The 23,546-nt window shown below is 54.4% G+C and overlaps 2 long non-coding RNA genes across 2 annotated transcripts; both read left to right on the top strand.

Annotated features, from left to right (window-relative positions):
* The first annotated feature begins 446 nt into the window (after positions 1 to 446).
* LOC139080369 (uncharacterized) lies at positions 447 to 7,061 on the top strand. The gene is made up of 4 exons (XR_011534833.1): positions 447 to 585; positions 2,478 to 2,780; positions 3,074 to 5,400; positions 5,933 to 7,061. It is a non-coding gene; the product is annotated as an uncharacterized lncRNA (long non-coding RNA).
* A 6,754-nt stretch (positions 7,062 to 13,815) lies between these two features.
* LOC103567117 (uncharacterized) lies at positions 13,816 to 22,961 on the top strand. Its single transcript, XR_011534832.1, has 7 exons — positions 13,816 to 13,954; positions 14,165 to 14,362; positions 14,646 to 14,718; positions 15,347 to 15,484; positions 16,367 to 18,163; positions 20,572 to 21,013; positions 21,690 to 22,961. It is a non-coding gene; the product is annotated as an uncharacterized lncRNA (long non-coding RNA).
* The last annotated feature ends 585 nt before the right edge of the window (positions 22,962 to 23,546 follow it).

The following is a 23,546-nucleotide window of genomic DNA, read 5'->3' as shown; positions in this document are numbered from 1 at the left end:
GTATCTCATTGTGGTTTTGATTTGCATCCCCCTAATGATTAGTGATATTGAGCATCTTTTCACTTGCTTATGGGCTATTTGTATAACTTCTCTGGAGAAATGTCTTTTCAAGTCCTGTTCCCAGTTGTTTTTTTTAAAGATGGGCCCCGAGCTAACATCTGTTGCCTGTCTTTTTTTTTTCTCTTCTTCTTCTCCCCAAAGCCCCCCCAGTACATAGCTGTATATTTTAGTTGTGGGTCCTTCTAGTTGTGGCATGTGGGACGCCGCCTCAGCGTGGCCTGATGAGTGGTGCCATGTCCTCACCCAGGACCCGAACCGGCAAAACCCTGGGCCGCGGAAGTGGAGCGAATGAACTTAACCACTCGGCCACTGGGTGGGCCCCAGCTGTTTCTAGTTTTTAATTGGGTTGTTTTTTGTTATTGATGCATCCTCATTCTTTTTTACAGCCATGTCATTTCAAAGAATAGCTATAGCGTTTTTTATTAACCGGCCGTCTGTTGATGGATATTCAGGTTGCGTCCCATCGTGTGCCCTTCCAACAATGCTACAGTGAATTTTCTCCTGCACACGTTATCGTGCTTACGGGTGAGTGTGTTGGATGATAAATTCCTAGCAGTGGGATTGGTGAATTACAGAGAAGGTGCATTTATCGTTTAGGTAGATACTGTCCGGTTGCCCTTGAGAGAAGGTATACTGACTTATCTTCCCTGTAGTCATGTAAGAGAGGAAGGCACCGCTTTACAACTAACACACATGTCTCAGCATTGTGCCAAAGATTTCTTCTTCCTTGGGGATGCTAATCTGACATTTCCTAATACCGATTAAAACATCGGCCTCACACTACATTCTGTTAAGGGATTTGCAACTTAATTGCATTTCTTCATGAAACAGAATTAATACTGAATAACTTGCCGTCAACAGAACTAATTTTGACCCTGTGCTATGACAAATCTATTCATGTTTTGTGTTTTAAAAATCTGTTCCAAGTTAAAAAAAAAAAGCTGCTACTTGAGTACCATTAAACGGATATAAAAAAATGAGACTCAATCTCTGTGTGGACGCCAACCTTTCCAAATAGGACAAAATTTATTTTTATCAATTCTTTCCCAGAGGTATGGCCATGGAAATTCACGACTGGAAATTCTCTTATCAGTAGTATCTGACAAGGTAATGGAACAATGCTCAATCGAGTATTAACTCAACCCGCGTGTTCTAGGCTACGTGTGCATTTAGAAGCAAACAGCACCCTTTACGAAGCTCACACCAAACCACTCACCCCTCCAATTTCTAACAAGAGAGTAACTGAGAATTGTTATGGGCAAATCAGGATCCAGGTAAACCAGAGAAACAGGTTATAACCACGTTAACTATGTTATGTTAATCCACGTCCATCATTAACTAGTCACCGTTTTCAAGAAGGGGAGTTCCGTTTTAGGGGAGAAAGTTCCCATAAATGAAGAACAAACTCGAAAATGAACTCAGGACAGCACATTCTGTATGTTCTACACAGAAGCAAATGTAATATTTATATGAACTGATAATAAAGACAAATGCCAAATAAAACATGCTGTGCAGGGTGAATAAATGAGAAATAATCTGTATGTTAAAACCATGGTAAATGCACATTAAACTTTACACCGTGTGTCGATCTAGGAGCTAGGTTACGTAAATACTAGCTCACGTCTCTTTCCTTGCCTGATACCTTTGAGTTCATAGTCCAAACTCACCCAGCAGAGGAATCCCAGGTCACCCAAACACATCTTGCTTCCTCCTCCGGCGGCAGTTTCACTATCTCAAATGGTGGTGAAGCCGGGCTGCTCCTTACATGACGCCCATATTGGGGGCTTGTGACTTTCCCCTCCTCTGGGAGCTGACCAGACATGCTGGCTTCCTCCTCAGCTACCTGAGATTCAGAGACACATACCTGCCCAGAGAGAGTTTTTAGAGCTTCCCAGGTGACTCCAATGTACAACCAAATTTGAGACATACTTCTTCTGTAAAGATCATCCATAATCGGTGTGGTCATCTCTTCTTTTTTTTTTTTGGCTGAGGAAGATTTGCCCTGAGCTAACATCTATGCCAGTCTCTTCCTCTGTTTTGTATGTGGGTCGCTGCCACAGCGTGGCTTCTGACGAGTGGTGTAGGTCTGTGCCTGGGAACTGAATCCGGGCCGCCGGAGTGCAGCGTGCTGAACTTAACCACTAGACCACGGGGCTGGCCCCTCCTTCATTCATTTTTTACACTAGCGTTTATTGAACACCTTCTATGCTAGGCCCTGAGGATACCCGCATGTTATTTACCTAATGTTTTTCTTTATACTGACCCTTGTGTACCTAAAGAACTTTGTTTTAAAAAGAAACTTTATATCATGGATTTAACGGGCCGTATTATATCTAACAGACATCAAAATAGGTACGTGATTCTTCAAATAATCAAGTTAATCACTGTTATCTAAAAATTATCTTGTCTGTTCCTAGTGATGTTCACACCACCTTTGAGGAAATGATGAGTTCGTTGTTCATTCATTCACACATTCCTTCCTTCGCCCACCCTGCATTTCCTGAGCTCCTCTGACAGGCCTCGCTCGATGCTGGGCGGCCTGCCCTGTCCCCTGCTTGACGTGCCCAGCATCCACCTGCCGCCCAGGAGCCTCCCACTCTCTCTGCTGCTGCACCAGGAGTGGAGCTGCCTCCCGCTTCTTCAGGCCCTGATGAAGCTCCTTCTTGAGCTCCTTCCACAGATGCCCAGCCTTCCCTTTGCCTAACCCGGCAGTCCTGGAGGTGCGCGTGGGGTGCTGCTACCTGGATCCGGGGTTGGTGTCGCCATGGGCAGTGTAGGCCATCACCACCAGGGGGCCCCCCTGCCTCACCGCTGGCTTCTTGCCCGGGCCAGGGCCAGGGGAGCCGGCTGGAAGGTTAGGGGGCCTGGGGCGCGGCTGGGGGGCCAGGCCCGGCTTGGGAAGGGCCTTATGGGATAAGGGGGCATGAAAATGGGCCCCCTGCACTCCGATTCTGAGAAAACCTTTGCTCCTCCCTGCCAGGCGTGAAAAGCACACAACACATCTCTTTACCAGGTTCCACAAAACACATCCAACGGGGGACGGCAGCTGTCACTGAATAACCAGGCCATTTGGTGAAGGGCAAGGTCGCTCAGGTGCAGATGCTGAGCCCACCGCGAGTGCTAGACCACATGCCTATGGCCAGATCCTGAAATCCCCCTGGACCTCGACCCTTTGGGATTCTTTCAGGAAGAGGACCGGGGCAGATGACAGGATGGAAGGCCAATGGGGGCCTCTCCTGGGGCCACCCAGATCCCCACCTCCAGCCAGTCCGGGTGGACTGGGCCTTCTGCGACTGTCCTTCCCCAGTCTCCTGGGCCTCAGTTTCCCCTTCTGTAAAATGGGACTGAAATCACGTCTCCCCTACCTGCCTCTCTCGGGAGCGTGGATGTGAAAGCCTCTGCAAACAGCAGAGAGCAGGTGTCAACAAAAACAAGAGGATCTAAACTGCAGCTCGGCTCCCCCACCCGCCCCCCCACCCCTTCCTGCTTTGCAATTTGTGCAAATCTGTGCTCTGTGTGGTGAGTCTGTGCCTCGCTGGAGCTGGTAATTAGGCGGGGTGCTGGCTCCTGCCTTGCCCTCCGATGACTTTTTCTAATTGCTCTGATCTGTGTTTTCAAGGACTCGCTGGAAAAGAAGAGTCACCAGCTCCACCAGGAGGGGAGACGAGGAGGGAGCCCCAGGCAGGAGGGAGGGCGAGGTCTGGGGGCCGGCACCTGCTGTATGCAGCCCCTGTGATGGGGGCTGGGGAGACAAATGGCAGATGTGGTTCTAGTTCCTGGGTTCTCCTGGTTCCCAGGGCTCGGTGGGGTTAGGGCGTGAATGGAGGACGCATAGGGGGAGGTGAAAAGATTCCTGGGGAGCCTGAGGCCTGGGAGAGGGGATGGAGGAGGGAAGGGAACCCTGATTGGGTTTTGTTCCCGGGAGAAGACTTGGGGCTCCACGGAGGAGGGAGCTGAGAGCCTGTGGGGGCAGGAGTTGGGGGCACAGGGGCAGAGAGACCCCGGGGTGGTGGGGGGAGCAGGTTTGTGCTGAGTGTTCCTCTCTGCCCGGCTCCCTTGTTTTGGGGGAGCGCGCAGCTAAGGCTTCCTCCGAGGCAGGACGATTCTGTGCAGTCTCTCTGGATTTGTCCTGCCTCGGGGAGGACAGTGCAGTGCGCATCTGTGTCTAGTGTGCTGTCTCTGACTGTGTCTGTGCACGAGTGCGTGAGTGTGAAAGAAAGAGGGTTGTGTGTTACCATCGGTAGCTGCTAGCTCTGTTGGCTTCAGCTCCCAGCCTTGCCGAGTTTCCTCGCTGAGCCTCTGGGAACCCAGCCTCGGCCTCGGGACAGAGGTGGCCAGGGCAGCTGGGGGCTGGCGTGGGGTAGCCTAGATTGCGGCTTAAGCCCCTACTGTTGGGGTAAAGCGATTATCAGGGTGTGTGTGTGTGTAGGTTGGGAGACTGAGCTCGAAGCCTTTAGCAGCTACAGAATCCTCAGCCATCCTGAGAAGGCCCAAAAATTTGCCGCGGCGGCTTTTCCCTCCCTTTCCTTGACATGGTTTCCTCCGGCCGGCTGACCTGGATGCTTGCATTTACTCCAAGAGTCCGGGCTCCTAGACTACTCCTCCGGCTGTAACGGTGAAGTTTCCAGCAGTGTCAGAGGGGAGCGAGCTGGGGAAACAGGGAGCTTCCTGGTGCTGCCTTAGTGACACGGACAAATTGAGATTCTTGACCTCGTGTTTGACAAATGGATCGCTTATAATCACCACTTATTTTTACTTGCATAAACCTCGGCGAGAGGAAAAGCTTTGGGTTTCTCTTCCTGGCGCTGGGAGACCCTGCACAGGGGTAATTATAATAAGAGCAGCGAGTGTGAGGTCAGCGGGTGAAATGTTCCAAAACTGGTGAGTAAATTCAGTTTCCTATAATAAACATACAAGAGCGAAATCCAGTTCTCACCACCAACATGTCAACCGCGGCTGAGACTTGTGGCCCCTCCTGGGTCCCAGGCCCGCTCCGAGCCCTTCCCAGCTCAGCTCCTCAATCCTCGCCGCCCCCCCTAGGGAGCCCGTGTTACAGATGAAGGGACCAGGGCGAGAGGAGGGGGAGGAATTTGCCTGTGATGACACAGTTCACCGAGCAGGGGTTTGAACCCAGGCTGCCCAGTGCCCTTGCCGAGGCCCCAGTGCCGGCCATGCGTGGTGGGACAGCCTGGAGGACGGGCACCATGTGGTTTGCTGGTGCCACCTCTTGCAGGAGAACCACGAACCTTCGTCTTACTGGAAAAGCTTGCCAAGGCCTCCGTTTCATGTGGCAAAGATGGAGGAGGAGGAGCATAAAGGAGACTTCCGCCCGCCTGGCTGGTGCGCATCCTGTCTGTCTGTCTGCTCTCCGTGATTTGTAAATATCCTCCCGCTTCCCCTTTGCCTCTGTGGCGGGCAGGCCGTCCGGGCCAGCGCTGTGCTGTCTCAGCAGCGTTTGTGTCAACAGCTCCAGCCGCAGCCAGCTGATCTGCTGGGCTATGGGGCCCACCTCAGGCCACGCTGAAGCTGAATCTCCATGTCTAGGAGCTGGGCTTTGCATGCTGGTCTTTTGGGTGTCTTGGATGTCTGAGAGGGAGGCAGGGAGGCTGGGGGTGCCTCTGTAAAATGGGGATGCAGGAGGCAGGGGTTGCACGGTAATATCTGCCTCACAAGGCTTTCGTGTATCAGTTAGGGATTGCTTCCCCTTGCTGGTAACAGAGACTGGAAATAGCAGTGGCTTCAAGCACATCGAGGCTTCTCTCTCTCTCTCACATAAAAGATGTCAGGGGGGAGGCGTCCAGGGCTGGTGGGGGGCTCAAGAGTGTCATCAGGGAGCCAGACTCCTTCTCTCTTTTCATCCCACCAACCGTAGCCTGTGGCTTCCATCCTCAAGATCACCTCATATTCCAAAATGGCTGCTGGGTCTCCATCATCACATCTGCTTTCCCGGGGCCGCTGGGCACAGATTGGCCAAATGTTCCCCGCTGTCTACCTAACAACTTATGCTCGCCCCTCATTGGCCTCTCCTAGCTGCAAGGGAGGCCGAGAAATGGAATCTCTTGGCTAGGTGCATTGCACCGCGAGTGTTTGTTACTAAGGTAAATGGGATAGGGGATATTATAAGGGTCCCTGCAGTCCCTGCCACAGAGTCCAGTAGAGCACTCCTGTGTGCCCCACGGTGAAGCCTGTCTCTTTTTCCAGGCCCGGTGACTATTTCAGATCGAACAACCAGAGAGGGTGAGGAGAGGGAGCCCCAGCAGTGGGTGCCACGACGCTGGCCCTTCAGGGGCTTGCTAGTTTAGGGTTTTCTTTCCTGCTTAGTATCCTGTAGCAGTTCCGGCCTTGGGGAAGGGGGTTCTGCTGGACCACCAAGGGGAGGCTGAGGGGAGAGAGGGAGAAGGCTGCCAAGCACGGGGCTCAGTGGCTGCAGGAATGTTCCAGGAGGAAGCGTGACGGCACCAGTGATGGCACAGCTTGGCGCTGAGTTGGGAGGTCCTGGCGGTCCACCTGGGAGGGCAGGCCAGTGGACACTGAGTGAGGCTGCAGTGAGCATGCGTGTTCAAGTCTTTGTGTGGATGTACGTGTTCACTTTGAAATACCTAGGAGCAGAATGTCTGGGTCACAGAACAGGTGTATGTTTCACTTTGTGAGAAACTGCCAATCAATTCTTCAGACAGGTTGAACCCTTGACACTCCCACGGCTGTGTAGGAGGGTTGACCTTCATCCCTCCAATATTTGACGTTATCAGTCTCTGTAATTTGGGCATTCCTGTGGGTGTGAATGGCAGCTTATAGTGGTTTCAATTTACATGTTTCTGATAGCTGCTAATATTGAATGTCTTTTTGTGTGCATATAGGCCATTTTGATGTTCTCTTTTGTGAAGTGCTAGTTCATATCTTTTGCCTGTTTAAAAAATTGTTTTTTTTCTTATTGATTTGTAGGAGTTCTTTATATGTGCTGGATACTAGTCCTTTGTCATATATATGTATATTGAAATATCTTTTCTGCTTGTGTGGATTGCCTTTTTTTCTCTTAATGGTGTGTCTTTTTTTTTGCTGAACCTAAGTTCTTAATTTTAATGAAACCCAATTTATCGTTTTTTTCTTTTATTGTTAATGTTTTTTGTGACCTGTTTAAGAAAGCTGTGCCTCCCAAAGGGAAGTCTTTTTAACACATCACTCCCCCTGGTTCACTCCAGCTGGCTGCTCTCTCTGCCTCTGTGTCCCCTGTTAGGAGGGCCTCCGGGGAGTGGGGAGGTGAGGAAGGCGGAGCTGAGATGGGAGACCTGTGGGGAAGCTCGGGCTGAAAGCCTAGGTTCCTCGCCCGCCTGCCTCCCCAGGACACGAGATGTGTGTCCCCCACCCCCTTCCTTCCCCTGTGCGGATTTGGGTTTATGCTGCAAGATTAAAGCCGAAGAGATTAAAAGATTACCTCTGGCCGGGAAGGCAAATTCTGCCTCTTTGCTCCGGGAGCCCTGGGGTGGGGGGAGGTGGGGGAGGTAGTGATGGAGCCCCCTCCACCTCCGGGGCCCTCCCTTTCCTGCGGTGAGGCCCTCCCCCCGGGAGGCCAGGCCTGGGGCACCCTTGTTGTGTGTGGCCTCGGGCGCCCACTCGCCTCTCCCGCCTCGGTTCCCGAGTTATGGGGCGGGGGTGGGGGCTGAGCTGGACAGTGAGCCCCAATGTGGGCTCCAGTGGGTTCTCAAAGTGCGCCCCCTGGACTGGCTGTCCCAGCATCAGCTGGTAGGTAATGTGTTAGAAATGTAAAATTCAGGTCCCTCCCCAGACCTACTGAGGCAGAAACTGGGGAGAGGGGGCGGGGTACAGCAATCAGGGTTTAAAGGCCTCCAGGGGGTGCTGAGGCATCTTTAATTATCGTAACAATTGCGACTTTTAGAGCATATAACTGCTCACCAGCAGCTCTTCTAAAGAGAATGCACCCACTGGCTTGTGTTGCGGCTAGTATTAGTCACCCCACTTTACACAGAAGGAAACTGAGGCACAGAGAGGTGAAGCAGCTTGCTCAGGGTCACACAGCCACTAAGTGGCCGAGCCTGGATTTGGACTTGGGGAGGCCGGCTCTAGCAGCTGAGCCGCGGACGCCCGCTCTATATGGTCTCGTATTCCCAGCTCTGCGTACCCTGCACCTTTTCAGAAGCCCACAGCTTTCTTCAGCTGCTCCGGGGTCGGGGTGGGGGGGATGGCTCCAAAAGGCTGACAGCGCTGGGGCCGAGCTCTCCAGGTCATTTCCTGGCCTTCCCCCAGGGCCCGCTGAGATCTGCTCCCACCACACAGGGCCACCTTCCCGCTTCCTCTTCCTGCTTCCCTGGGAGGCGCTGCTGGGAAAGCCCTCAGCTGAGGCTGGTGGAAGTGGATGCTGAGAACTGACCCCGGCTGCACAGTCGGCTGGACCAGAGACAGGCCCGCAGCACAGCGCTCCAGGTCTCAGAAACTCACTCTTGTCTCAGCTCATTTCCTCATTCGGTGTTTCCTGATCCCAACCAGAGAGAGGAGAGGCCAGCGAAAGCCGCAGGCAGAGAGAGGGAAGAGGGGCAGAGGGAACCTGTCCATTAATTTTATGATTCTCCCCGCCAGCCTCCTCCTGTCACCGGGGATGGTAAAAAACCCCAACCCCCCACGCTGGAGAGTGATCAGGGAACAGCCAAGGCTGAGATGAGGAGGCTGATTTATGGGGGCAGCGCTGGGGAGCGGGAGAGAGTGTGCCAGCGGTGGGAGAGAGCAATTCATCACAGCTGCTGGGGGGAGCGGAGACGGCCAGGGCGCCCAGCTCTGCTGCTTGGGCCCCGTCAACCTGGGTCCCATGGGGCCGCCCACCTGCCCTGCTCTCTGCCAGGTCACCAGGGGCCCAGCTTTCCGGGGGAGCGGGGCACTGGGGGGGTAGCTTCAAGATCCCCAGCATACCCCCCCCAGTTCTTTGTTTTTTGAGGAAGATTAGCCCTGAGCTAACATCTGCTGCCAATCCTCCTCTTTCTGTTGAGGAAGACCGGCCCTGAGGTAACACCCGTGCCCATCTTCCTCCACTTTATATATGGGACGCCTGCCACAGCATGGCTTGACAAGCAGTGCCAGGTCCACACCCAGGATCCAAACCGGCAAAACCTGGGCCGCCGAAGTGGAATGTGCGCACTTAACAGCTGCGCCACTGGGCTGGCCCCAGTTCTCTTGAATCTTTGAGTGGGGGGTGAGGTGGGGAGGAAAGCCCCCTGGACACAGCCCTGGGCAGTCTCTGAGCCTCAGTTTGCTTGTCTGTAAAGGGAGGGCCTTGGCCCAGCTGGGCCAGCCTCGTGGGGCGGTCATGGAACGGAAATGGTGTGGCCCAGAGCTGCAAATTCTGTGACCCCTATGAGGCGACGTGTGAGCTTGGAGTGGCGAGCCTGCTGCCGTGGGCCTGGGCCTGTGCCGGGCTCTGTGTGGGGAGATGCGTGCCAGGCATGCAGGGGCCACTGTAGCTGAGGGTCTGTGTGTGGAGACACGTCCATGTGCACGTACACGGTGAGTCCAAAGCCGCAGCTGCATGTGTGGCACATACACGTGAGTGTGTGCGTGCATGTGTGAGCACGCGTGTGTGTGTGAGGGCATGTGTGTGTACGTGTCGGTGCAACTGCCCTGACAGCCGTGAGCTGCGCCTCCCGTGTAACCCTCCACCCCTGCCAGCTCGGGAGGACCCCTCTGGGGTAGGGGGGTGGCTGGGTGCTCATGCCCAGGCCCCAGCCAGCTGGTTATTTATTGATTAATTCTGCTGCCAGCTGATGGATGCCGAGCCCGTGCCAGGCGCGGGCCGGCCTGATTTACATAATTAAAAACCATCAGTAACAGAGCCAGGCCTCACCCGCCCACTGCCTCCTCCATACCGCCCGCCCCCGCCCCTGTCCTCTGTACCCGAGGCTTCCTCCCCTCCCGGGCCCCTTGGCTCTCCCACCGGCCCTGTCCCGGCCCAGCGACCTGGGCCCTCCACACATCAGCCACCCAGTCCGTGACGGAGACGGTAGTTTTCTCAGATTCTCGAGTCACTGACTCCGAGATTCTATTAGTCAACGGTTCTGAGGCTCTTTGCCGGAGAGCCCCGGATTATAAGATTCAGCTGCCACCCTCCGAGGACGCGATTTTTCAACAGTCTATTACTCTGTGTGACAAAGGGGGAAACGTCGGCGCTCGCAGCCCTGGCTGCTCTCAGGGAGGCGGGCTGCTGTCGGGAGGGCCCGGCTGTCCCTGGAGGGCCCCGCAGTGAGCTGGGTGTGTTGGTCACAGCCTTACAGGAGGAGACATTTGTCACTGCAGAGGCCGAGGGTGGTGGTGGGGACGCCACGGGGAGGGCAGGAGGAAGAAGCCCTTGGTGGCGGCCCCCCTTCAAGAGGGACATCAGAGAATATGGGATCCTGGGGCGTGTGGGGTGTCAACCCCCTTGTTGGCGTCACCTCCAGTGTCTTCAGCAAAGGCTGTCACATTTAGAGGGGCAGTTTGGGGGGATGACTGGCTCCCCCACTTCCCAGCTGGGGGTCTTGGGGAAGCTGCTCACTTTCTCTGAGCTGCAGGTACCTTCGCGCCTGGAAGATGGGGTTGTCGCGAGGACGGAGTGCAGCCAGCGGGTGGTGGGCCCTTGAGGAACGGTGGCGACTGTCGTGTGGGAGTGGGTCTTTTGGGGAGACCGACAGAGGGCTGGGGAGACCCGGTGAAGGAGGGGCTGCGGGAGGGCTGGGGGCTCTTCACACGGGCGGGCTGGATCTCCCTGTTTCCACTGGTCAGCTCCCAGGGAAGCCTGTGCTCAGAGGATGTTTGCTGAATGAATGAATGATTTTCTCTTCTCTCAGGGTTTCCCAAACACGGTGCCAACCCCAGCCAGCCCTCAGCCGGTGTAGGCAGGGTACCTGGGACACATGGCTTCTCTCGGGTGGGTCCCCGGGCCTTGCTGTCTGCGGCTCCATCGGTCCCCATCTCCCTCCGCCCCTCGTCAGCCGCCGCCCCCGCAGTCGGCCTTCCTCTGAAGCAGTCTGGGGCAGACATGGCTGACCGACCCCACATCCGCCATCGTGGCCTGGAAGCGCACGCATAGGCCCTGTTCCCCGAGCCACACATCTTAGTCCTAGCGTGACGGAACCTGAGGACCTCAGTCCTGTCGTCCCGGAAGCTCAGAACTGAAAAGCCCCAGCGCAGCTTCGCTCTCACCTGTGACGTCATGAGCTACATGGCGGTGCAGGGCTCCCGGCTGGCCACCAATCTTGGGTGGACTAAGAATTGTTGTAATTTAAAACATCTGACTAAAATATAATGTTCAAAATTCATGAGAGAGGGGCTGGCCCAGCGGCACAATGGTGAAGTGCGCACGTTCCACTTCAGTAGCCTGGGGTTCGCTGGTTCAGATCCCGGGTGTGGACATGGCACCGCTTGGCAAGCCGTGCTGTGGTAGGCGTCCCAAATATAAAGTAGAGGAAGATGGACATGGATGTTAGCTCAGGGCCAGTCTTCCTCAGCAAAAAAGAGGAGGATTGGCAGCAGATGTTAGATTGGCTAATCTTCCTCAAAAAAAAAAAAATTCATGATAGACTGTAAGATGGTGAGCCGCTGTGGAAAACAGTTTGGCAGTTCCTCGAAAAGTTAAACAGATTTACCACTCGACCCAGCACTTCCACTCCTGGGTATGCAGCCAAAGGAGCTGGAAAGTTCTCTGAAAGCAGAGACCCAAACAGATGCTCGTAGCCCACGTTCGCGGCAGCGCTGTTACGATAGCTAAGTGTGGAAAAAAACCCCAAAGTCCATCAGCAGAGGATGGAGAAACAAACTCCAAAACATACAAAAATATAAAACAGATGCACACAATGGAATACTATTCAGCCCCAAAAAGGAAGGAAATTCTGACACATGGATGATGCTCGAGGACATTATGCTGAGTGAAACGAACCAGACACAAAAGGACAGAGACTGCGGGATTCCAGTTGTGGGAGGCCTTAGAGCTGGCATAGTCACAGAGACAGACAGCTGAAGAGGTGACCAGGGGCTGGGGCCAGGGCTGGGGGTGGGTGTTCAACGATCACAGTTTCAGTTTGGGAAGAGAAAAAGCGACGGAGGTGGGTGGTGGTGATGGCTGCCCAGCGATGTGAGTGTACTTCACGCCACTGGACCGTCCACTCAACAATGGTCAAAATGGTAAATTTTGTGTTATGTATATTTTACCACAATAAAAAAAAGGCTTCTTTTTTTGAGGAAGATTAGCCCTGAGCTAACTGCTGCCAATCCTCCTCTTTTTGCTGAGGAAGACTGGCCCTGAGCTAACATCTGTGCCCATCTTCCTCTACTTTCTATGTGGGACGCCTACCACAGCATGGCTTGGCAAGTGGTGCCATGTCTGCACCCGGGATCCAAAGCGGTGAACCCCAGGCCGCTGAAGCGGAATGTGCGCACCCAACCGCTGCGCCACCAGGCTGGCCCCAAAAGGCTTCATTTTATTGAGAGAGATTATTTTGCTTGTCAAATGAGTGTGTGAAAGCCAGAACGTAAGAGCTGCTGCCGAACCAGAAGGAACCCTCTCCAGGGTGAAATGCAGCCAAGAGGGTCCGGCCGCTTGTCCCGACCCCTTTCCGGCTCTCGGGCGCACTGCACGGGCCAGCTTCTCATCTGACAGGCGCTAGAGAGAGGCCACCGTGAGAAATTGCCTTCTTTTTAACGTTCATGATCGATCCTCCAGGCCCCTGTGCTCCTGGCACACAGTGGGCCCTCAATCATTACTTGCTGAGTAGAGGAATGAGCCAGGCCTCCCCTCTGGCCTGGTGATGAGCTAGCTTGACCAGCGGCTCATGTTTCCCATCCATGAAAACCAGCTGCTTTTCTTTCATTCTTGATTTCACCCAACCAGACAACCCGTTACTTAGCCGCAGGTTGTCGGGGACGGGGACAAGGGCCTGGTGGCAGTCAGGCGGTTCTGGCTTTGAGGATTGGACACAGCCCCCGAGGTGATGAAGGCAATTTCTCACGGTGGCCTCTCTCTAGCGCCTGTCAGATGAGAAGCTGGCCCGTGCAGTGCGCCCGAGAGCTGGAAAGGGGTCGGGACAAGCGGCCGGACCCTCTTGGCTGCATTTCACCCTGGAGAGGGTTCCTTCTGGTTCGGCAGCAGCTCTTACGTTCTGGCTTTCACACACTCATTGCTGTGTCATCGATTTCTCCCCCCAGCAAGCGCAGAAAACTGGCAAGTGCTGGGACAGAGTCAGGCTCCTGGGGATCAAGAGATGTGCCCCACGGTCTGGTCTCACAAAACCCTGGTATCTTTTTATCAATTGTGAAAATTGTAATTTAGCCCCAAGGCGACAGAGTCAGATTACTGAAGGTGCTGAGCGTACGGCCAAGGCCTGTTGCTTAAAGTCGAAGGGATGGTGTTCGCTGGCGTTCCCGCGTCGTACAGGAAGACTTTTAATCTCGTCCCTCCTTTAAAAAACCTTGATGTGCACCTTCATTCGACAGCGAGTCGCTCAGGTTGGAAAAGCAGATCTGTGCTCGCTTGTCTCTTCTGGCAGCTGGCTAAGAAGATGTCCGCTCGGTGCCTTTGGTTTGATCGCTCTCGTGATGTTCTCACTTTCTCTCGTCATTAAATGAAGATTGGGAGGCACCTTGTCACCCACCAGCTGCTCACTGTGAATGAGCGCTGAGCGTGGCATTCCCAAGCAGGCACCTCCATCTCCGTAGCTGCGATCTTCCTTGCAGCCCACGTGGTGGCCGGGAGTCCGTCCTGATCCCCGTGTCCCTTTCCAGGCTACATCGTGGCTCACAAAGGAATCATCAAGTTAACCAAAAAATGTGCTGCCCGGCAGCATCGATGTTGAGCGATGAACAAGGACCCAAATCAATTGTGGAGGACATTCCCCTCGTGTCTGTATGGATCAGGCTTCAGGTGATGGAAAAAATCCAGCTCCGAAGGCTTTAATAAACAAAGGTGTATTCCTGAGATTATAGGTCTGTCTGCTGTAACAAAAGCCAAAATATCAGTGATTTACATAAGATGGAAATTTACTTCTCTCTCATATAACAGTCTGAGCATAATGTGACCAGTGCCGATGGGTTGCAGCTTTTAATTTTATTCCCTGCCTTCCACAACCCACAGGTGGCTCCACCATCTGGTTTAATATGGCTGCTCCAGCTCCTGCCATTGCATCTGCATTCCAGCCTGTGGGAAGGGCAGAAAAACAAAGGAGAGCTATGCACCTTTCCTTCTGAGGGTATGAATAGGAAATTGTGCAACTCACCTCTGCTCTCATTTCATTGGCCAGAATCCAGTAATATGGCCACGCCTATCTGCAAGGTAAGCTGGGAAATGTAGTCTTTATCTGGCAGCTAAGTATTAAGTGAAACTTCTGTTTCTGTAGAGGGAAGGGAGACCTGATATCGGGGGACAGCTAGTAGTCTCTTCATTCACTCAGTGAATAGTGTTGAGCCCCACAGTGGTGAGGAGGAAGCAGTGAACAAGGCAACAAGTATCCTGTTTGTCACAGGTTTATACTCAGGTAGGAGGAGAGCAGGAGAGGGTTTCAAGGAGGAGGGAGTGGTCAGCTGTGTCTAAAGTGGCTGTCTTCTTCATGTGACAGGAAGCTTTGAGGAGAGACAAGATGGCTGCCACAGTCGCCTCCAGCATTATGCCAGCATTCCAGGCGGAAGAAGGTGGGAGAAATGTGGGGCCCCACCAGTTGCGTCTGACTGATCTTAAAAGAAGAGGAAAAGCTTTCTTAGAAACCCACTAGCTGCTTTCTGCTCAGATCTCGTTAGTAGAATGGGGTTGCACGGCTACCTGTAGCTGCAAGGGAGGCTGGGAAATCAGGACCAGGATTCTCGGATTGGCCAGAGCTTGGCACATTGCCCATCAAATGCAGCCAGCGTTCAGCTAAGAGGAAGGGGGCTCGCCGGGGGCACCCCCCATACGTGTGCCAAAGTCTGACACGCCCGGCCCACCAACGGTTGTCTGCGTCTGTACAGGGAAACCTCTGCGGGCACACACACATGATCGTTACCCATCTTCCACGTTCTTGGCCATTAATTTCATGCCCCCCTCCTACCCCACTCCCAACAGTGTTATTTGATGAAAGGTGAAATAATTCTGCCAATAGCTTAACCTCTTTGCTCTGACTACTTGTCACTCACCGCTGGCTGGCTTTATAAGTGTCCTGGCAATATGGTGGTTTGTACTGGCTTTTCCAGGAGGCCAGCCGCTTGAATAATGCCCTCCCCTCTGCCTTTACTGAGGGAAGCCATCAATTTTGTTCTGGAAAGCTTTATTTTGTGCTTGTTCTAGAAACAGTCCAACGGTTTCCCAGAACGATGTTTGGTGGGGAAAAAGATGTGAAAACCTCAAAGGCTCCCAGCCACCGCCAGGCACCGTGACATGAGAGACCCCACGTGGGTCACATGTATGACGCAACTCCACTTTCAGGTATTTTGGGCTGAACCTTCTATTTTTACTTTTCTTCTTTGCTTGTGCAAAATCCTACCCCTCCAAACCAGCACCTTTCACAGGCGCATCAAAATCCTATTCCCTGTGGAATGCCTTCTTCTGAATTATAGAATTTTTGGTAATATTTTCATCCCTACTTGAATGTTTCCACAGACCATTTGGCATTATTAATCCACTTTTGTTGTTTGAAGCTATAACACAGCAGCAAACACGTCAGAGGGAGTGCTATGTGCCAGGCACCACTCCAAGCGCTTTATATATATTGTGGCCGTTTTAAAATGTGCCCCCAATTTGTTTCACACTGCTCCTGTTAAGAGGTGACATCTCTGTCCCTTCGACTTTAATCTGGGCTGCACTTAGTGACTCGGTGATTGCCAATAGGAGGCAGCGGAAGTGGTGGTTTGTGATTTCCAGGGCCAGGTTCGAAAGACCTCGTAGCTTCTGCCTGGTTCCCCTGGGACACTCGTCCTGGGGAAGGCAGCCACCATGTAACAAGCCCAGGTCCCCTGACTCCGCCAGGCTGGAGGTGGGCTCTTCAGTCACCAGCTCCAGCAGAGCTGCCAACCCACGACGGGCACCAGGTGCAGCGTGTGAGCTAGCCGTCTTGGCCACCCAGTGCTGCCCTGCTGAGCCGTCGGATGATGGCAGCCCCAGCTGGCATCTGACCACACTCGCACGAGGACCCTGAGAGAGAACAGCCCAGCTGAGCCCTTCCAGAGCTCCTGACCCACAACATCGTGAGCAGAATAAAACAGTTGTGTGTGCGTGTGGGTTTTTTTTTTTTTTTTTTTGCACCACTAGGATTTTTAGGCAGCAATACTAACCAGAAGACACAGAACTCATTCACTTTCGATTTTTTAGAGAAAGAAGTTGAGCCTCAGAGAGATTAAGCAACTCACACACGTTTTCGTGGAGGAGATAAGAGACGATGCAGGTGGGCTGATTCTAACATTCTGCCTCTTGACAATAAGGGGGGAAAAAGGGGAAATTAACAAACAAGCAGCAATACACAAACTAAAAATGCGCCAGCCGGGCTAATGGCACCCTGCTGAGGGACCCGCCACTGCAGCCCGACGGACTCTGGGACACACACCACCTTTAAGAATCGAGTGATTCCTGCAAAATTCACAGTGAATTTCACGTTTCAAATTTGCAAAGCATAAGTAAATAATATTCTTCCGAGCCTTCTTGCATCTAAAACCTCTGAACTGCCTGGGGACGTCAGGGTTTCGAGCGCACATGAGGGAGGCCCTGACCCCCGACTCATAGGATCTTAGGCACGGGAGTGCAGGAGCTTCCTGGCACAAAATATTAGAGCCAGAAAATAAAAGGACACCAAATGCAACTGTTGGAAGCACCTTGTTGCTCATCCCATCCAACCTCCCACCCAGGGCAAGATGAGGAAAAGCCACGGGAGAGCAGAGCAGCTGCTCCATGCGGTGGCCCGAGCGGCGTCTGAGGCAGCTTGTGATTAATGGCCAAGAATCACAGGGAAAAAACAGCCATCAGATCACGGGTTCCGGGTGGTCACTGAGGGTGGGGGATGGGGTCGCCTTGGTGGGCATGTGACCTGTGCAGTCACCCGGGGCCCCCTGCCTTGACGGATGCCACATTTGGTTTAATGCTCTCCATCGCCGTCTTGAAATTCTTAATAATTTTTGAGCAAGTGTGTCGCATTTTCATTTTTCACTGGGTCACACAGAGTGTGTCACTGTCCAGGCTGGGAAGGTCTGAGAGCTGGCTCAGGAAGGGGCATCTCAGGTGGGGGAGCAGGGCAGCAAAGTCTGGGAGCTAGAAAGCCCCAAATCGGCGTGGGAAGCAGTGACTTGCCCAAGACCACTTAGTTAGGAGGTGGTAGCACAAGGAACTGAGCCCAGTCTTGTCGGACTCCAAGGCTCCTGGTCTTAAACACTTTGCTCTCTTGTCTCCTGGGACAGACCTCACACCTGAGCTGCCTTTCTGACTGTTCCTATAATCTCAGCCTTCTCTTCCAGGGAGCCTTCCTGGATTGCTCTGGCTCAATCATGTTTGCCATTCCCTCCTTACTTCATCCTTCCTACCTGGCTGAGCTACGGCCCTTGCCCCAGCCTGTCTCCTTTCCCTGCCCCTCCTGGCTAGAGTCTACGGTAGCTTCTGGGCCCCCAGGCTGATTCTGACAGTGCCTTACCCCCCAAGAAGTCTTGGGCTCAGTTCTCCTGCTGCAAACTTCATGTAGATTCTATAGTGCAGCCTCTCTCACCTTCCTATTCCTAGAGCTGGGCTCCTGCCTCAGTTTCCCTGTCTAAGACGCCAAAGAACTATGGGATAATGGGACTCAGGCCTGGTTCACATTCTGTCCCACCACACACTCTAGTGCAAGCAGCTTAGCCTCTCCAAGCCTCAGTCTCCCCATCTGTTAAGTGGAGGGAGACCCCACATCAGCCAAGTGATCAAGGTTAGCATCGCCAGTCATGTGGATGTCGTGCACCCAATGACGAGGGCGCCACACCTCTGTGTTCTCTCCCCTAACCGAGGGACGTGCTACAAGATGTGTGAGCGGTACCCTCGCAAACCAAGGTCATGAAAAGCAAGGAAAGAAGGAGAAGCTGTCACAGACCTGAGGAGACCAAGGAGACCCATGGCTAAATGTGACGTGAGATCCTGGACCAGAAAAAGGACGTGAGTGGAAAAACGGTGAATCTGAATGAAGTCTGGGGTTTAGTTAACAGTAATGTACTGGTGCTAATTTCTTAATTTTGACAAATGTACCGTGGTTATGTACGAGGTTAACACCGGGGGAAGCTGGGTGAAGGGTATACAGCAACTCTCTGTGCTCCCCTTGCAGTTTTTTCTAAAAATCTAAAATTATTCCAAAATGAGATGTTTATTTTAAAAACCCCAAAGCTGCACCGTGGCCACTGCTTTTGTCCACACAGTGACCCTCCCCCATTCTGCTGACAGGCCCCCCTTCTGGCCGTAAGGGTCGGGATACCTGAGCTGCCTGGGCCCTCAGTCTGGCAGCCTCATCCTGGCCACGTGATTGGTCCAAGGGGTAAGCATGTGACCCACGCTGGGCCAATCAGAGTCCTCGCCTAGAAATGCTCGGTTGGAATTGGCAGAACAGCTCATCCCCGGCTCAGCGCGAATCTGTGAGGCTGTGGGGCTGTAAGCTGGGGGCTCCGGGGGCTCCTGGGGGCCCTGCAGTGGCGACTGTGTCCTGAAAGAGCTAAGCCACCTAGAGAGAGAATGCTGGTGGCATTCTGGATGGCCTCCCCCACCTTCCCAGCCTTCCTCAGGCCGACCCTCCCAGTCCTGCCCTGTTATAGGAGCCAGGATATCCTCTTCGAGTCTAAGCCAGTTCAAAGTCGGGTTTCTGCCCCTTGCAAACGACTAGTCCCGACTGGTAACCTCCTCTCAGGCTCTTGTGGGGATCTGAGGCGTGACGTGACCTGGCACACGGCCGGCCCGCCAGGATGGTCAGGGAGGCTGGGGTCCTCTCCGAGGCTCTGGGGCCTGCCCTGAACGCCAGCCCGCGTGGCGGTGGCCCCGACGCCCACCCTGCTCCTCCCCAGCCCGGGTCCTGCTTCCAACGAGCCCACTGACTTCACACACCCTCCCGCCTCCGGGCTCTGCTGGGGCCTCCCCGCTCAGAGCTGAGTTTGCAGCCGTGATTGGGCCCGGCTCTGGGAAGGCATCAGAGAGGAGGAACCGGAACTTGGCCTCCGGCAGAAAATTCCCTCCTCAGAAGTGGGGGAAAACCCGACGCCGGCCTGGCCAGACGCAGCGAAAGCAAGGCGTGCTGGGGTTCGGGCTGCCACGGTTTGTGCAGCTCATGTCCTAAGAATGAAGTGTGACGGGAGTTCCACGGCTGCAAGCGGCAAGTGGGCGGTGAGCTTGAGGTGCCAGGAGAGGTTTCAGAGAAACCGCAGGCAGAGCGATCCGAAGGATCTGAGTGAGAAAGGGCCAAGTCGCTCTTTTATCTCAGGTCTGGGCTGTGGGCCAGGAAGACAGAGCCACCACTGGGGAAATAGAGGGAGTGTACGGAGGCCGTGCAGCCACTTTGTCCGAGGGGGAGGGGAAGGGGCGCCTGAATGCGGGCTGGGAAGAACCATGCATGGCCCGAGGAGGGACGAGGCAGGGTGTGGGTTGCCTCCCTGGGTCTCAGTTGCCCCAAACTGTGCCCCCGGTCGTCTCAGGTCTCCGTGATTGCTCCTTCCAGGGCCCTGCCTGCCTGCCCCTCCCACCTGTCAGCTGGCAGGTGGCTGGAGCATCTCTTCCTGGGTGCAGGGTTCCTTTTGCCCAGTGCCCAGCCCTGGCCCCCGGGCAGAACAGAATCGCATGTCTTTCTGCTCTCCCATGCTTTTTCTCTCCTCACCTGGCCACGCTCCCTTCCTTCCTTCATTTGTTCACTCAGGCATGAATGTGATCATTTTATTCAACAAATATTTTTGGAGAGCTGCTGCATGCCAGATTCTGGGGAAATAGAGGTGAAGAGGACAGACCCCACCCCTGCCTTTGTTTCAGCGATGGGGAGAGAAGGGCCCGGGTCTAGGGTGCATTTTGGAGGCAGAGCTGACAGGAGTTGTTAATGGATCAAATTGCTGGAAGCCCAGGTGGCATCGAGGTGGCATCTGGGTTTTGGGGCTGAGTCACTGGGTGGCAGCCACACACACACCCTCCATTCCCCACAGAGCCTTGGGAACACACAGCTCCTCACCCACCCACAGGGACTTCAGATGCCCGGATTCTAGGCTGAGGGAACGTCAGGAATCCAGGCAGGGATTCCTGGGAAAGAGGAGCTGTACTGGGGCTAAGAATGAGGCCACCAGCCTCAAATACACGGGAATCCTGCAGCCCCAGGACGGCCCCATCGGCAGGAAAGCTGGGGTGACTCCCGGTGCTGCCTCTTCTTCTGTGTGATCTTGGTCAAATTGCTTAGCCTCTCTGATCTCATCAGTAAAATGGGAATCATAACAATAAGGACCTCTTAGGATTGTTGTCATCATCCACTGAGACTAATTCATGGGGAACACTTGGCGTCGAGCCTGAGAGACATAGTAAACGCCCCCATTTCGAGCTATTATTAGGATTCTAGGTAGAATGTGGCCAGGTTGCAGAGAACTCCAGATGCCGCTGCAAGGAGCTGGCGCTTCACCCCGTGGAGTTGGAGCCTGGAAGGTTTGGGGCAGAGAAAGAGCACGAGGAAACGAGCCAGTCAGCACCTCTCCAGTCGCTGCAGCATCCCAAGCCTCAGAGCCGACAGCAGGTCAGCGGTGACAAGCCCGGCCACGGGGCCGGTGACCTCCAGCTCCCAGGGGCCTCCAGCTGCCCCAATTCTGGACGGGCTTCTGACCCCACCCCCAGCATCCCTCTGGGCAGCACCAGATAGATGGTTTAATAATGCGTGCTGCCTGGCTGACCTTGTGGCTGCGGAACCAGCTGAGATGCACACCACCTTCCTGCCGTGGTCACAGGGCCCAGGCCAGAGGATCCAGCAGAATCCCAGGACGGAGAATCCTGGAGCCCCAGGTAACGGCGCTTAGACCCAAATGGCAGACGCTGTGACAGTGCAGGGCTTGATGTGGTGGGCATAAGTCAGGTAGAGGCCCAGAGCACGGGGTCTCCCCCAGCCCCCTCCAGCCCTCCCTGGGGGGCAGGTGGTCTGTCACAGGGCTCTCCATGCCTGCAGACCCCACCTGTGCTTCAATAGGCTTCCCGGTCTGACCCTTGCACCGCTGGGTGGGGCAGCGCATGAGGGCCCTCCCCAGCACCCGCTTTGTGCCTGGCGAGGGGCTGGGCACCCAGAGGCAGACCGGGTCAGACGTGGCCGGGTCTGGGAATAGCTCACGCTCTAGCGGAGGCACCAGGTGGTGAGGCTCCGTCCCTCTCTGTCCAGGCTGCCAGGCCTGCTCTCACGTGACTGGTGGGGAGGCAGGCTGGCCACCCTAACCACCCAGGAATCTCAGCCCCAAGTCAGGCCGGCAGGGTGCCCTCGGCACCCCTAATGTGGTTCCCTGGGGCCCCTCCTGTAAGAGGATCTCTGGGTCAAAGGGTATCGACCTGGACACTTCAAAATATCCCCCAGAGTGTGGCCTCGGCCTCTGGCCATCGTAAGCACCCTCTCGTTGGGGCCACATGCCCCGTCACCCTTTGCTCTTGTCAAGTCTCCTCAGGACCTTCACATACTTTCTTCTTGTCCCAGTAGCTTTGAGCTGCCCTCGATTCATGGCCTATGAGGACCAAGACTCTCAGAATCATAGAATCCTAAGGAATCGGATCCTCCGACTCCAGGATCCACACCCCCGGTGCTGTTTCTGCCTTGGCTAGTCTGGATGCAGAACACAGAACTTCCTCAGTTTCCCCAAATGTAACTCCAGCCCACTGGCCCCCAAGACGGCTCCTGATGATAGCTTCCTCCGGGAACTCACACCCTGTCCTCTCCCACCAAGCCCAGGGAGGAGCCGTGTGACCAACAGGACATCGCAACAGTGACAGTGTGTGCCTTCTGAGGGTAGCTCATCCAAGACCTGTGGCTTCCTCCTTGTTCTCGCTCTGGGGGAGGCAGCCCACGCTGTGAGGATGCTCAAGCAGTTGTGTGGGGGCAGTCCATGTGACAAGGACCTGAAGCCGCCCGCCCACAGCCGGCCCCACCTTGCCAGCCACAGGAATGAGCCGTCTTTGGAGCAGGTCCTCCAGCCCCAGTCCAGCCTTCAGATGAGTGTAGCCCCAGCCACACGCTTGACTCGACCTTACGAGAGACCTCAAGCCAGAATCACCGGCTTCCCGATTCCTGACCACAGGAACTGCGAAACTGTAACCACATTTTGCTGATTTAAGCCACTGAGTTTGGCAATTTGTTACACAGCAATAGATGGTTAATATGATAACCACATAGACTTTTCCCAAGGGAGGTGGGGGGGGCAGTGAGAGGGTGGGAGAGGAGGCTGAAGTGGGGGGAGGGGCTTATCTCGCAGACTCCCCAGCAACATAACTTAAAAATCCCTTTTAGAAATGTCTATTCTCCAAAGACCCTTCACAATCAGCCTCCTCTGGGGACGTCCCTCCCTCTCACCTTCTCCGGACCTGAGGTCTCCTGCCTACTTTCCTCAAACCCCAGCTCCACGTCCTCTCATCCTTATCGGGCCCAGGAATTATCTGTTTCCTAACCACTGCCTTCAACCTTCATACCCTGACCTGTCACGGTGCCCAACAAAACACTGCTCGATGAGAGGACCGACCTTCCTGAGAAGGCAGCTCAGGCTTCACGTCTTCGTATTACATGGGGGATGGCTCCACAGTGGGGCAGGAGGCAGAGATTTCAGGGTGGCCTCTTCATTCGTTTTCCTTCTGGGTTCTGTGTCTTATGACCGGTCCCTGTCTCCAGTGATCACAGCCCTCAGTTCCAGCATTGGAGGCACCACAGAAAATCTGATTTTTGGTCTGGATCCAAAACAGGAATGTGACACCCTGTACACGCTCTAGTGTGTGTGTGTATTTCTCTAAAAGAATCACTTAACCTAATTTTCTTAGCATCAACTCAAAATGCCGTGTAGACCGAGGGAAAAAAAATTCACCTAAGTACAGAGGGTAGATCTCGTTACGCACCTTCAACAAGCTTTTAGCATCCCTCTGTTCCTCTCACTCCTCTGTTCCTGAAGCCCCATGGAAAGGAAGATGTCCTGGAAAATGTCCTTGTGGCGATGTGGCCAGGGCAGCGGGGTCATTTGGACGTGAGCCACATCTGGTGAGCTCAGGAGAAAAGGGCATTTGTTGGTGAGCTGTTCAAGAAAGCTCCCACGCCCGGCGGGGAGATCCCAGAGCAGACGGGGTCCGGGATTCAGGACGGGGGCCAGGCAGCTGGAAATACCTGCCCGTCATCTGGCACTGAGGCTGCTCAGATGGTTCTGCTTTGGCCATTTTTTCTGTCCCCCTGTCATCACTCCAACCGTGACTCAGTTAGCCCAGCCTGGGCCGGGGGAGGCACCTTGAGTCACATTCCACCAAGAGGAGATTGGGGTGTTGGGGGGGAGGGGGCCAGATGCTGGATGCCCCAAACAATACC

The sequence above is a fragment of the Equus przewalskii genome, chromosome 29, assembly GCF_037783145.1.
Source record: "Equus przewalskii isolate Varuska chromosome 29, EquPr2, whole genome shotgun sequence".
In the NCBI taxonomy this organism is placed as follows: Eukaryota; Metazoa; Chordata; class Mammalia; order Perissodactyla; family Equidae; genus Equus; species Equus przewalskii.
This window is presented reverse-complemented; position numbering and strand designations above follow the sequence as displayed.